The sequence below is a fragment of the Anomaloglossus baeobatrachus genome, unplaced genomic scaffold, assembly GCF_048569485.1.
Source record: "Anomaloglossus baeobatrachus isolate aAnoBae1 unplaced genomic scaffold, aAnoBae1.hap1 Scaffold_4115, whole genome shotgun sequence".
Classification (NCBI taxonomy): domain Eukaryota; kingdom Metazoa; phylum Chordata; class Amphibia; order Anura; family Aromobatidae; genus Anomaloglossus; species Anomaloglossus baeobatrachus.
Genome location: NW_027443451.1, coordinates 1 through 14,644, shown reverse-complemented (window position 1 = coordinate 14,644; position 14,644 = coordinate 1). Strand labels below are relative to the sequence as shown.

Sequence of the window (14,644 nt, the reverse complement as noted above, 5' to 3'; positions counted from 1 at the left end):
CATCTTAGGGAGAGAGAGTGAGGGGAGACAAACCCACGCCTACAGAAGACATTTTGTCACCCAAGCCAACCCTTGAAAAGGCTGCTTTGCAGAGCTAAAACAAGAAGAATGGTGCGTTTTGCAGCCGCCGCCCACTGCAATGAATCTGAATAACTCCTCCTTTTGGGCACAAGCAACTCCCCTCCCCCTTGCAGTCTTTCCAATTCATGATACAAAAAGGACAGACAGGACAGGACAGGTCGCCTGATTTCCCGTCACTGCCACCCTTTGCCATCCTTACCCGTAGAAAGCCCTTTCATCATCCCCAAACCCTAATCTTTTCCCTTTCCTTCCCAGCCCCAAACCCTGCCCTCTGTACCCATCTCACCACCCGCATCCCTTCTCCTATCATCCCCCTACCACCCGAGAAAAAAAAAAAAAAAAAAAGCTTGCCCCCTCCTTCCACTAGCCCACCTCCCACCCAAAGAGAAATTTCTGCTGCGCAGCTAGCTTTCTAGGCAGCAGCGCTATTGTGATGTCAGCGGGGGGCATTGTGACAAGCCGCCAGTGTTCCGTCTCTTCATGTTGTGCACTGTTCAAACGGAAAATACATCAACAGGCAGACTACAGAAAAGCTTACTAACAAAGGTTAGAGAGGGGCTTTCTCAGAGGGCTTTTTACAGTTTGTCTATTCCCAATTAGCCGTTTAAGTATACTTAATGAAAGTACTAATTCTTTCATAGGCCGCCCATTCTTAATATTTGACGTTCCTTATATTGCAGTATCAGGCTTTGCAGCAGGTTGCAAAACATTCATCACCCATGACCGTCCCCAATTGGGCTCAGAAGCTAAATGTCTATCATGACCTTTCTTTTAGAATGTCCAAGAGCAAGCAAACTCTTCCTCCAGGAGGGTGAGCCAACAGACCACTTAAGACATCATCATTGCTCAAAGAAAAGCCCAAAAAACAATGCATGATAGGAGTAAACAGGAAACTTTATTTGGAGTGTAGGCGGAGAGATCGCACCAGATGCCAATTGTAGATCTTCTCACACCTGTGGTCACTGCAGCAGAAGCTGAATCCACTTTGTCCAAAAGGGATCTATTCCATTCAATTGCAAATGATCTAGATAAGACGGAGAACAAGATACTGCACGGGACATAGCCGAGTTGGTCAGGTTGAGTGGTGATGAGTTTGCTATTTGGATGAATAAAGCAAGTAAAAAGTGTGAAAGATAAAAAAAAGGAGGAAGTGTGAAAAGTGAATGGGCCAAATTGAGGTGCATATGAAGTTGTATGCTTTCTTTCAATTCACTAATCGGGCTAATATGAATCAGGTGAATTGAGTTCTGCTTTTGGAAACTGGGTTAAGAAGGGGTGCACCGGTCCTGGAGGTACTGCAATACCAGGTCAATGCGTGGAGTGGACAGAGCAAGCTCTTTTTCCATCTCCCTGTTCTAAAAATCCATTTAATATATGGTCCCCAGATAGGGGACGTATCAGATATTAAACTGATAAGAACAGATTTTTTTTTTTTTTTTTTTTTTTTTTTTTTTTTTTGAAGGATGAGTTTGAAAATAAAAAAGTGACCGCCTCTCGTTGCCCAGGTAACTGTCCGTCACAAGAGGGCTATGACATCCTACGATGCACACTCCCCCAAGGCCAGCAGTTGTGCAATACCCTGGCACCTTCCAGCACCAACCAAGGTAGTACCCTCCCAAACTACACTTGATCTTAGCCAAAAGGCCGAGAAGCGATAACCAGAATTGGTTTGGGCCTCGAGTGGCACCCTGGCCTATGCCGGACACATCTTAGGGAGAGAGAGCGAGAGGGAGACAAACCCACGCCTACAGAAGACATTTTGTCACCCAAGCCAACCCTTGAAAAGGCTGCTTTGCAGAGCTAAAACAAGAAGAATGGTGCGTTTTGCAGCCGCCGCCCACTGCAATGAATCTGAATAACTCCTCCTTTTGGGCACAAGCAACTCCCCTCCCCCTTGCAGTCTTTCCAATTCATGATACAAAAAGGACAGACAGGACAGGACAGGTCGCCTGATTTCCCGTCACTGCCACCCTTTGCCATCCTTACCCGTAGAAAGCCCTTTCATCATCCCCAAACCCTAATCTTTTCCCTTTCCTTCCCAGCCCCAAACCCTGCCCTCTGTACCCATCTCACCACCCGCATCCCTTCTCCTATCATCCCCCTACCACCCGAGAAAAAAAAAAAAAAAAAAAGCTTGCCCCCTCCTTCCACTAGCCCACCTCCCACCCAAAGAGAAATTTCTGCTGCGCAGCTAGCTTTCTAGGCAGCAGCGCTATTGTGATGTCAGCGGGGGGCATTGTGACAAGCCGCCAGTGTTCCGTCTCTTCATGTTGTACACTGTTCAAACGGAAAATACATCAACAGGCAGACTACAGAAAAGCTTACTAACAAAGGTTAGAGAGGGGCTTTCTCAGAGGGCTTTTTACAGTTTGTCTATTCCCAATTAGCCGTTTAAGTATACTTAATGAAAGTACTAATTCTTTCATAGGCCGCCCATTCTTAATATTTGACGTTCCTTATATTGCAGTATCAGGCTTTGCAGCAGGTTGCAAAACATTCATCACCCATGACCGTCCCCAATTGGGCTCAGAAGCTAAATGTCTATCATGACCTTCCTTTTAGAATGTCCAAGAGCAAGCAAACTCTTCCTCCAGGAGGGTGAGCCAACAGACCACTTAAGACATCATCATTGCTCAAAGAAAAGCCCAAAAAACAATGCATGATAGGAGTAAACAGGAAACTTTATTTGGAGTGTAGGCGGAGAGATCGCACCAGATGCCAATTGTAGATCTTCTCACACCTGTGGTCACTGCAGCAGAAGCTGAATCCACTTTGTCCAAAAGGGATCTATTCCATTCAATTGCAAATGATCTAGATAAGACGGAGAACAAGATACTGCACGGGACATAGCCGAGTTGGTCAGGTTGAGTGGTGATGAGTTTGCTATTTGGATGAATAAAGCAAGTAAAAAGTGTGAAAGATAAAAAAAAGGAGGAAGTGTGAAAAGTGAATGGGCCAAATTGAGGTGCATATGAAGTTGTATGCTTTCTTTCAATTCACTAATCGGGCTAATATGAATCAGGTGAATTGAGTTCTGCTTTTGGAAACTGGGTTAAGAAGGGGTGCACCGGTCCTGGAGGTACTGCAATACCAGGTCAATGTGTGGAGTGGACAGAGCAAGCTCTTTTTCCATCTCCCTGTTCTAAAAATCCATTTAATATATGGTCCCCAGATAGGGGACGTATCAGATATTAAACTGATAAGAACAGATACTACACTTGATCTTAGCCAAAAGGCCGAGAAGCGATAACCAGAATTGGTTTGGGCCTCGAGTGGCACCCTGGCCTATGCCGGACACATCTTAGGGAGAGAGAGTGAGGGGAAACAAACCCACGCCTACAGAAGACATTTTGTCACCCAAGCCAACCCTTGAAAAGGCTGCTTTGCAGAGCTAAAACAAGAAGAATGGTGTGTTTTGCAGCTGCCGCCCACTGCAATGAATCTGAATAACTCCTCCTTTTGGGCACAAGCAACTCCCCTCCCCCTTGCAGTCTTTCCAATTCATGATACAAAAAGGACAGACAGGACAGGACAGGTCGCCTGATTTCCCGTCACTGCCACCCTTTGCCATCCTTACCCGTAGAAAGCCCTTTCATCATCCCCAAACCCTAATCTTTTCCCTTTCCTTCCCAGCCCCAAACCCTGCCCTCTGTACCCATCTCACCACCCGCATCCCTTCTCCTATCATCCCCCTACCACCCGAGAAAAAAAAAAAAAAAAAAAGCTTGCCCCCTCCTTCCACTAGGCCACCTCCCACCCAAAGAGAAATTTCTGCTGCGCAGCTAGCTTTCTAGGCAGCAGCGCTATTGTGATGTCAGCGGGGGGCATTGTGACAAGCCGCCAGTGTTCCGTCTCTTCATGTTGTGCACTGTTCAAACGGAAAATACATCAACAGGCAGACTACAGAAAAGCTTACTAACAAAGGTTAGAGAGGGGCTTTCTCAGAGGGCTTTTTACAGTTTGTCTATTCCCAATTAGCCGTTTAAGTATACTTAATGAAAGTACTAATTCTTTCATAGGCCGCCCATTCTTAATATTTGACGTTCCTTATATTGCAGTATCAGGCTTTGCAGCAGGTTGCAAAACATTCATCACCCATGACCGTCCCCAATTGGGCTCAGAAGCTAAATGTCTATCATGACCTTTCTTTTAGAATGTCCAAGAGCAAGCAAACTCTTCCTCCAGGAGGGTGAGCCAACAGACCACTTAAGACATCATCATTGCTCAAAGAAAAGCCCAAAAAACAATGCATGATAGGAGTAAACAGGAAACTTTATTTGGAGTGTAGGCGGAGAGATCGCACCAGATGCCAATTGTAGATCTTCTCACACCTGTGGTCACTGCAGCAGAAGCTGAATCCACTTTGTCCAAAAGGGATCTATTCCATTCAATTGCAAATGATCTAGATAAGACGGAGAACAAGATACTGCACGGGACATAGCCGAGTTGGTCAGGTTGAGTGGTGATGAGTTTGCTATTTGGATGAATAAAGCAAGTAAAAAGTGTGAAAGATAAAAAAAAGGAGGAAGTGTGAAAAGTGAATGGGCCAAATTGAGGTGCATATGAAGTTGTATGCTTTCTTTTGTGTCGCCAGGGGTTAAGGGGATACCCAGAACCGGGCCAAGGGGTTGCTTCTGGAAAGGGGATCACGGTGTCGTGGCCCGGTCCGTGCTCCCTGGTTCCACAATAAAAAGGGGGGTTATGTTCGTGACGCCACCCGTGGAATGTGATCAGAGATGACCACCGCTGCTGCAGAACCTCCGGGGTGATGGAAGGCAGCTTGAGATGGGACGGCTCCCCACGGGTAGAGCCTTTTCCCCGGGGCAGTGTGTTAGTCTATGGGGGGAGTGCAGGACACGAGCACAATAAACAGGCAGACTCACGGTTTTGCAGTTTCTTTGTCCTTTACTGTAGATGGCATTCAGCAGAGTACTGTCCACGGAGTCTGTGAGGGGTTCAGGGCTTCTCCCACCCAGCCGGGCCGTTTTGGCTTCCTTGCCTGCACTGTGTGTCTGTGGCCCCGCTGCTGAGTGAACTATGCAGCTGGCTCTGCTCTGCTCTGCTCCTAGGTACCGACCTGACAGGCAACTCGAGTCCTTACTAGTATGTTCCTGAACTCTGCGTTTGTTGCTTGTGTCTGTGGTACAGGTGAAAGATCTGGAATCTTCACTTCTCTGGTGGTAACTGTGCAGCATGTAACCTGCAGTCTCGGATCCAGCATCCGTTCTGTGTGCTCCACTGGGGATGAGCTCAGCAATGCTCTGCCTCCCAGGAATGTTCTCTGTGTAATCTGTCTCCTTTCCTCAGACCCTCAGCTAGGCCTGGAATTGGTCAGTGGATCCTGAGGTGAGCTAAAGCCAGCTTCCAACCTGCAGAGATCTTGTCTCCTCAGTGCTCTGCACTGAACTTCCAAACTGAAACTACTTCTGACCATTTCCTCCCCCCCAGCAGAATGTACAGGGAAGCAGCTTGGTCTCCCCCTTCTGGCCAGGAGGTCTTGGTGTTGTGTGTGGGGAGTTAACCCTTTGTGTTGTTACTGTGGCAACCCTGGGGTGCCACATTCCCCCTTAGTGAAGAACAGTACTCCGGGACTGTGAAACAAACAAACAAGTTATCACAACAATTGTATATATACAGAGTCTCAAAAGGAAAAAATACAAAAACCTTAAAGCTCAAAAAGAGTCCAAAATGTTCAAAAATATGTAAGTGGTCATACAGTATAGTCTCTGTAGGTACTGGGCTTTTGGTCTTAACGTTGCAATTAAATAAACATTTCAATCAACAAACACTTCTTAAAGGTGTCTCTACTCTGGTCATAAGTGCAGTAGGCCTCACGGCCCTCGGGCCACCAACAATGTGATCAAGTTGTAACTCTCCGTGCTGCCACCTTACACCACTCTTCTCTCACCTTTACTGTACACTAAACTGTTACGGTTTTTCATATAAACATTATAACATATGTACATTTTATATGCAGTTCCACATTAGTCTTTATATCTTGCTGGTATCTGACCCTGAGTACTACGCTGTGATCTGCGTACTGTTGGTGTACTGGGTGTACTTAGCATAATGGTGTGGGTGGAAGTGTACCTATTTGGTGTTTCTGGTACTTGTGAGGATGGGGGGCTGACTGTAGGACTGGCAAGCTCACTGGGACCAGGAATCTGTTCTTCCTCTACGGTTTCGACTTCCAGTTCTTCTTGTCTTGAGACTTCTTGTGGAATGGGTTCTGATTGTGGTTCCACCACTTGAGGGAAGGCGATCATTGGGACTACTACTGCTCCATAGTAATTTGGCCATGTTTTTGGGAAATCTCCTAAGACTGTATGGAACACATCTTCTTCCTTCTTGACAGGTTGTACCTGTATGGGTAAGGTGACTTCTGGTGTCTTCAGGGTTTCAGGACACGGTTTGAGTTGATCTCTTGACACGACAGCTGATGTCCTTCCTTCATCCTTACTGATGAGACACACTTTGGGATTATCCATACTTGATGGTAAGACTGTATATGGGGTGGTTTCCCACTGATTATCCAATTTGTTTGTGCGTCGTTTCCTCTTGAGAACTTGGTCACCAGGTTGCAATGGGGTTGCTAGAGCATGCTGGTTGAAGTTTCTCTCCTGTCTTCCCCTAGCTTGTTGGAGACTTTTCTCTACGCACTCTTGTACTTGGCGATACTGCTGCTGACGTAGGGTATCCCAATTGGATTCTTGAACTTCTGCATCTGGCTTCAGAATTCCCATATCTAAATCAATTGGCAGTTTACCGGGCCTTGCACGCATGAGGTAAGCGGGGGTGCAGTTTGTAGAACTCACCGGGACATGATTGTACAAGTCCACCAAGTCTGGCAATTTCTCTGGCCATTGATTTCTTTCTGACTCTGGTAAGGTCTTCAACAGGTCAATCACAATATGGTTCATCTTCTCACATAAGCCATTTGTTTGGGGATGGTATGCTGTTGTGCGGATCTTTTTACAGCCATACATGTTGCAGAATTCTTGGAAAATCTGTGATTCAAAAGCTGGACCTTGATCTGCAAGGACTTGTTCTGGGTAACCATGGGGTCTGCAAAAGTACGTCTGGAATGCTTTAGCTGCTGTTCTAGCTGTAAGGTCTTTCACGGGTACCACCACTAAGAAGCGTGAGTAATGGTCCACGATGGTTAAGGCATAGACATAGCCGGACCGGCTTGGTGACAACTTGACGTGGTCTAATGTGACTAGCTCGAGTGGTTGCTTGGTTACTATGGACTGGAGTGGAGCTCTCTGGTTCTGTTGATCCTTTCTTCTGAGGTTGCACGGTCCGCATTTTCTACACCAATCTTCAATTGATTTTCTCATGCCAACCCAGTAGAATCTTTCTCTTAAGAGCACTTCCAACTTTTTCCAACCAAAATGACCAGCACCGTTGTGGTAAGCTTCCAGAACCATCTTGACATCTCTCTTGGGCACGATGATCTGCCAGACCAACTCATGTGTTTTTGGATTGGTGTGCCTTCTACAGAGCTTCCCTTGGTACAGGAACAATTTACCTCTCTCCTTCCAGAGATGTTGCGTCTCAGCTGGGGCATTCTGATTAGGGTAAGCACCTTGTTGTGTAAGCAGTTCTTTCACTAGCTTCACAGCTGGATCGCTGTCTTGTGTGTCAGCCCATCCGTGGTGTGCTAATGGGTTGAGAGTTGCCTGCTGTTGTTTTTGGTAGACACTCGGTTGATACTGTCCCACCTTAGGACGGTGAAAGGCCGGCAGCTCAATTTCTTCCAGACCCTCCGGTTCCTCTTCCACGTTCCCCGAGTGTGGCATCCGGGATAAGGCATCTGCATTCCCATTCTTGTGGCCTGCCCTGTACTTGATGACAAAGTTGTAGTTTGACAGTCGGGCTATCCACCGCTGTTCCAGTGCACCTAGTTTTGCAGAGTCCAGGTGGGTCAACGGATTGTTGTCAGTAAAGATGGTAAATTCTGCAGCTGCCAGGTAGTGTTTGAAACGCTCTGTTACAGCCCAAACTACTGCCAGTAGTTCTAACTTGAAGGAGCTGTAATTCTCTGGGTTTCTTTCTGTAGGCCGGAGCTTCCTGCTTGCAAAGGCAATAACTTTCTCCTTGCCTTCCTGCCTTTGAGACAATACTGCTCCCAGTCCCACGTTGCTGGCATCCGTGTACAAAATGAAGGGTTGATGGTAATCTGGATATGCCAGGATCTCTTCTCCTGTCAGTGCCCACTTCAACTTCTTAAAGGACTCTTCTCTCTCATCACTCCACTGGAAAGGAGGATTTCGGGCTGCAGACTTCTTTGACTGTCCTACCAGGATGTCTTGTAGGGGAGCTGCTAGCTTCGTGAACCCTTTTATAAATCTTCTATAGTAGCCTACCAGTCCCAGGAATTGCCTCACCTCTTTCACGCTGGTGGGTCTCGGCCAATCTCTGATCACGGTAACTTTTTCAGGATCTGGTGCTACCCCTTCTGAGCTCACGACATGTCCCAGGTACTGTACCCTTGGCTTTAGAAGGTGACACTTGGATGGCTTGATTTTCATGCCGTATCCGGATAAGGCTTCAAACACTTCTGCCAGGTCTTGTAGATGCTGTTCATAGGTCTTGGAGTAGACTATGACGTCATCCAGGTACAGGAGGACAGTTTCAAAGTTCTTATGTCCTAGGCAGCACTCCATCATTCGCTGGAAGGTTCCAGGTGCGTTGCAGAGTCCAAACGGCATACAATTGAACTCACAGAGGCCCATCGGCGTGGTGAATGCTGTCTTCTCCTTATCAGCCTCTGCCACAGGAACTTGCCAATACCCACTAGTCAGATCTAGGGTGGAAAAGTAAGTAGCGGATTTTAATGCAGCCAATGACTCTTCTATCCTAGGTAATGGGTATGCATCCTTGTGTGTAATGCGGTTGATCTGTCGGTAGTCTACACACATCCTCATGGTCCCATCTTTTTTCTTAACTAGCACTAGTGGGGCTGCCCAGGGGCTACAACTGTCTCTTATTACCCCTGCTTCTTTCATTTCTTTGAGCATGTCTTTGGCGCATTGGTAGTGAGCTGGTGGTACTGGTCTATACCTCTCCTTTATGGGTGGATGGTTACCTGTGGGTATAGTGTGCTCTACCCCTTTGATCTGCCCAAAGTCTAATGGGTGTTTGCTGAATATTTGTTCATATTCATTCACTACCCTGTATACTCCATGCTTTTGATGGGATGGTGTAGAATCGGTACCTACATGTAGCTTTTGGCACCAATCCTCCAGCTTTCCCTCTGAGCCATTGTCCTCCGCCTGATTTGACGGCTTCAAGGGCTCAACGGTGGTGATGGCGTTGTTATCAACCGTATATAGCTTAGCCATGGTAGCATACTTAGGTAGGGTGACCTCATCTTCCCCACAATTTAGAAGGCGTATTGGCACTCTCCCCCTGTGTACCTCAACTATTCCTCTGGCCGTCAGTACAGTGGGCCTACTGTCTGAGTACACGGGTTCTACCAGGGCCTGATAGTCTCGCCCTCTGATGCCTATTGCGGCTCTACACCAGACCAGCATTTCTGTTTTGGGAGGAATTACAATAGGTATTGGGTCACTTACCCTTGCACTGCCAATTTCACCTCCTGACATTTCTACCTGCTGCTTCAGCATTAAGGCTTTAATTTCCTTCTGCAGGAGTCTCTGTTGCCCAGGTTTGGCAGTCTCGACGATCTGCTGCAAGACAGTAATTACCTCTGCAAAACAATTTTCAATTACATTCATTCCTAGCAGCATAGTTGGTTCACGTTCTCGTCGGTCAACATCAACAATGATAATACCCTGATTCTGCAATTCTACTCTCCCAATCTTAATGGTCATTTCTCTGAAACCAACCTGTGGTACTAATTCACCATTGCTAGCCCATATATTCAATGCAACATTAGATGGACCACTGCTAACGTCTGAATCAGCCCAGTACCTCTTATAAAGGACATGCGGAATTGATGATATTTGGGAACCAGTGTCCAGCAAGGCGTTGAGCGGAATGCCATCCAGCACGATGGGGATGACTGGACGTCCCCCCACATACTTGTCGTGCCAGGGTGAAGGACCTTGAGAGTTCATTCCTGAGGAGCGGCCCGCCTCCCCAGGGAATCCCCATTTAAAGCACATTCACGGGCAAAGTGACCTGGCTCCTTGCAACGGCGGCAAATGGGCTGTCCATCCGGCTGGTAGCGGTCGCTGGGTCGTCCTCTCGTCGCTTGGTATCTCCTAGGCCTCATCCACGGGACATCCTCCTTGCTGGTCGCCATCTCAATCTTGGGTGCAGACTTGGATCCACGCAGCTCCTGGACGATTCTAGCCATGGAAGCAACAGTGTCTGTCAGGGCATCAAGCCTTTGATGGAGAGCCTCATTAGTGATCGGCTCCAGGTGGTTAGCAGCAGCCGCTGACATGGCCGATGTCACCGGTACTACTGGCTGCTGGGGTGCCACTGTAAGGTGTTGAACAGAGTCTATATCCTGCGGCTCCTCCACCTGCTGGAGGCGGATGGCTCTATCCTTTAGCTGGGCAAATGTTAGTCCTGGATCCTGGATCACCATCATGCTCAGTTGTCCCCGGTGGGAAGGGGATGAGAGTCCATCCAGGAATTGGTCTATCAGCAGCTTATCTGCTCCAGGGGCTAAGGCAGGTTCTGCTAATTTAAGTGCTCTGAGCGCCTCCTGTAAGTTTAAGGCAAAGTCTCTTGCGCTCTCTCTAGGTTTTTGCTTGCATCCAAAGAACCTCATTTTAGCTCGGCTGCCAGCAGTGGATTCAAAAGCTGCTTTTAGTCCAGCTACTATATGCTCTACAGTGTCCTTTGCATCGTCCGGCCAGGATGTAGCCTCCCGCTGGGCATTGCCAGTTAACTGTCCCATAAGCATACCAACACGCTGGGTTTCTGTCAGGGGGTACATGCTGTAGTAGATTTTTAGCTTTCCGATAAAGTCAGTAAGTGTGTTGGGCTCACCTGAATACTGCGGCAGCCACACTGCACCCGGGGTGTACGGCATCAGGAACGGCATGATAGGTGCCGCTGCCCCTCCGGGTACAACAGCGTCTCCCTGCTGCGACATCTTTGCGCCCCCTTAGTTAATTTCACCAGTCTTCTTGACAGCAAGCCTGGGACACTTTTCTGCGTTTTCGTTCGGGTCGCAGCACCGAGCGCACCTCCTCCGCAAGCAGTGGGCGGAGTCTTAGTTTAGGCGCGCTGTTCTCCCGCGCGTAGCAGCTAATGGCGTGATTAAAGATGGCGCCTGGAAAATTTTACCAATGATGTTTTTGGATTTTTCCAGGTATCTTTGCAAAGTTTAAAGTCCGTTCTTTGTTGCAACAATTCACAGTGCAAGTCTTTTATGCGATGCAATAAGTCTTTACAGGCGCACGTCACCCGGGTTGCAGCCGGGTCCAGTCCGCATCCTGTTCGTGACGCCAAAGTTGTGTCGCCAGGGGTTAAGGGGATACCCAGAACCGGGCCAAGGGGTTGCTTCTGGAAAGGGGATCACGGTGTCGTGGCCCGGTCCGTGCTCCCTGGTTCCACAATAAAAAGGGGGGTTATGTTCGTGACGCCACCCGTGGAATGTGATCAGAGATGACCACCGCTGCTGCAGAACCTCCGGGGTGATGGAAGGCAGCTTGAGATGGGACGGCTCCCCACGGGTAGAGCCTTTTCCCCGGGGCAGTGTGTTAGTCTATGGGGGGAGTGCAGGACACGAGCACAATAAACAGGCAGACTCACGGTTTTGCAGTTTCTTTGTCCTTTACTGTAGATGGCATTCAGCAGAGTACTGTCCACGGAGTCTGTGAGGGGTTCAGGGCTTCTCCCACCCAGCCGGGCCGTTTTGGCTTCCTTGCCTGCACTGTGTGTCTGTGGCCCCGCTGCTGAGTGAACTATGCAGCTGGCTCTGCTCTGCTCTGCTCCTAGGTACCGACCTGACAGGCAACTCGAGTCCTTACTAGTATGTTCCTGAACTCTGCGTTTGTTGCTTGTGTCTGTGGTACAGGTGAAAGATCTGGAATCTTCACTTCTCTGGTGGTAACTGTGCAGCATGTAACCTGCAGTCTCGGATCCAGCATCCGTTCTGTGTGCTCCACTGGGGATGAGCTCAGCAATGCTCTGCCTCCCAGGAATGTTCTCTGTGTAATCTGTCTCCTTTCCTCAGACCCTCAGCTAGGCCTGGAATTGGTCAGTGGATCCTGAGGTGAGCTAAAGCCAGCTTCCAACCTGCAGAGATCTTGTCTCCTCAGTGCTCTGCACTGAACTTCCAAACTGAAACTACTTCTGACCATTTCCTCCCCCCCAGCAGAATGTACAGGGAAGCAGCTTGGTCTCCCCCTTCTGGCCAGGAGGTCTTGGTGTTGTGTGTGGGGAGTTAACCCTTTGTGTTGTTACTGTGGCAACCCTGGGGTGCCACACTTTCAATTCACTAATCGGGCTAATATGAATCAGGTGAATTGAGTTCTGCTTTTGGAAACTGGGTTAAGAAGGGGTGCACCGGTCCTGGAGGTACTGCAATACCAGGTCAATGCGTGGAGTGGACAGAGCAAGCTCTTTTTCCATCTCCCTGTTCTAAAAATCCATTTAATATATGGTCCCCAGATAGGGGACGTATCAGATATTAAACTGATAAGAACAGATACTACACTTGATCTTAGCCAAAAGGCCGAGAAGCGATAACCAGAATTGGTTTGGGCCTCGAGTGGCACCCTGGCCTATGCCGGACACATCTTAGGGAGAGAGAGTGAGGGGAGACAAACCCACGCCTACAGAAGACATTTTGTCACCCAAGCCAACCCTTGAAAAGGCTGCTTTGCAGAGCTAAAACAAGAAGAATGGTGCGTTTTGCAGCCGCCGCCCACTGCAATGAATCTGAATAACTCCTCCTTTTGGGCACAAGCAACTCCCCTCCCCCTTGCAGTCTTTCCAATTCATGATACAAAAAGGACAGACAGGACAGGACAGGTCGCCTGATTTCCCGTCACTGCCACCCTTTGCCATCCTTACCCGTAGAAAGCCCTTTCATCATCCCCAAACCCTAATCTTTTCCCTTTCCTTCCCAGCCCCAAACCCTGCCCTCTGTACCCATCTCACCACCCGCATCCCTTCTCCTATCATCCCCCTACCACCCGAGAAAAAAAAAAAAAAAAAAGCTTGCCCCCTCCTTCCACTAGCCCACCTCCCACCCAAAGAGAAATTTCTGCTGCGCAGCTAGCTTTCTAGGCAGCAGCGCTATTGTGATGTCAGCGGGGGGCATTGTGACAAGCCGCCAGTGTTCCGTCTCTTCATGTTGTGCACTGTTCAAACGGAAAATACATCAACAGGCAGACTACAGAAAAGCTTACTAACAAAGGTTAGAGAGGGGCTTTCTCAGAGGGCTTTTTACAGTTTGTCTATTCCCAATTAGCCGTTTAAGTATACTTAATGAAAGTACTAATTCTTTCATAGGCCGCCCATTCTTAATATTTGACGTTCCTTATATTGCAGTATCAGGCTTTGCAGCAGGTTGCAAAACATTCATCACCCATGACCGTCCCCAATTGGGCTCAGAAGCTAAATGTCTATCATGACCTTTCTTTTAGAATGTCCAAGAGCAAGCAAACTCTTCCTCCAGGAGGGTGAGCCAACAGACCACTTAAGACATCATCATTGCTCAAAGAAAAGCCCAAAAAACAATGCATGATAGGAGTAAACAGGAAACTTTATTTGGAGTGTAGGCGGAGAGATCGCACCAGATGCCAATTGTAGATCTTCTCACACCTGTGGTCACTGCAGCAGAAGCTGAATCCACTTTGTCCAAAAGGGATCTATTCCATTCAATTGCAAATGATCTAGATAAGACGGAGAACAAGATACTGCACGGGACATAGCCGAGTTGGTCAGGTTGAGTGGTGATGAGTTTGCTATTTGGATGAATAAAGCAAGTAAAAAGTGTGAAAGATAAAAAAAAGGAGGAAGTGTGAAAAGTGAATGGGCCAAATTGAGGTGCATATGAAGTTGTATGCTTTCTTTCAATTCACTAATCGGGCTAATATGAATCAGGTGAATTGAGTTCTGCTTTTGGAAACTGGGTTAAGAAGGGGTGCACCGGTCCTGGAGGTACTGCAATACCAGGTCAATGCGTGGAGTGGACAGAGCAAGCTCTTTTTCCATCTCCCTGTTCTAAAAATCCATTTAATATATGGTCCCCAGATAGGGGACGTATCAGATATTAAACTGATAAGAACAGATACTACACTTGATCTTAGCCAAAAGGCCGAGAAGCGATAACCAGAATTGGTTTGGGCCTCGAGTGGCACCCTGGCCTATGCCGGACACATCTTAGGGAGAGAGAGTGAGGGGAGACAAACCCACGCCTACAGAAGACATTTTGTCACCCAAGCCAACCCTTGAAAAGGCTGCTTTGCAGAGCTAAAACAAGAAGAATGGTGCGTTTTGCAGCCGCCGCCCACTGCAATGAATCTGAATAACTCCTCCTTTTGGGCACAAGCAACTCCCCTCCCCCTTGCAGTCTTTCCAATTCATGATACAAAAAGGACAGACAGGACAGGACAGGTCGCCTGAT

The 14,644-nt window shown here is 48.0% G+C and overlaps 3 non-coding genes and 1 pseudogene across 3 annotated transcripts; all 4 read right to left on the bottom strand.

The window, feature by feature from the left end:
- Positions 1-1,351: 1,351 nt before the first annotated feature.
- LOC142277645 (U2 spliceosomal RNA) lies at positions 1,352-1,560 on the bottom strand (annotated as a pseudogene).
- A 1,578-nt stretch (positions 1,561-3,138) lies between these two features.
- LOC142277636 (U2 spliceosomal RNA) lies at positions 3,139-3,329 on the bottom strand. Its single transcript, XR_012740763.1, has one exon. It is a non-coding gene; the product is annotated as a U2 spliceosomal RNA (small nuclear RNA).
- Positions 3,330-12,566: 9,237 nt separating this feature from the next.
- Positions 12,567-12,757, bottom strand: LOC142277648 (U2 spliceosomal RNA). Its single transcript, XR_012740772.1, has one exon. It is a non-coding gene; the product is annotated as a U2 spliceosomal RNA (small nuclear RNA).
- A 1,399-nt stretch (positions 12,758-14,156) lies between these two features.
- Positions 14,157-14,347, bottom strand: LOC142277640 (U2 spliceosomal RNA). The gene has a single exon (XR_012740767.1). It is a non-coding gene; the product is annotated as a U2 spliceosomal RNA (small nuclear RNA).
- Between the last annotated feature and the right edge of the window lie 297 nt (positions 14,348-14,644).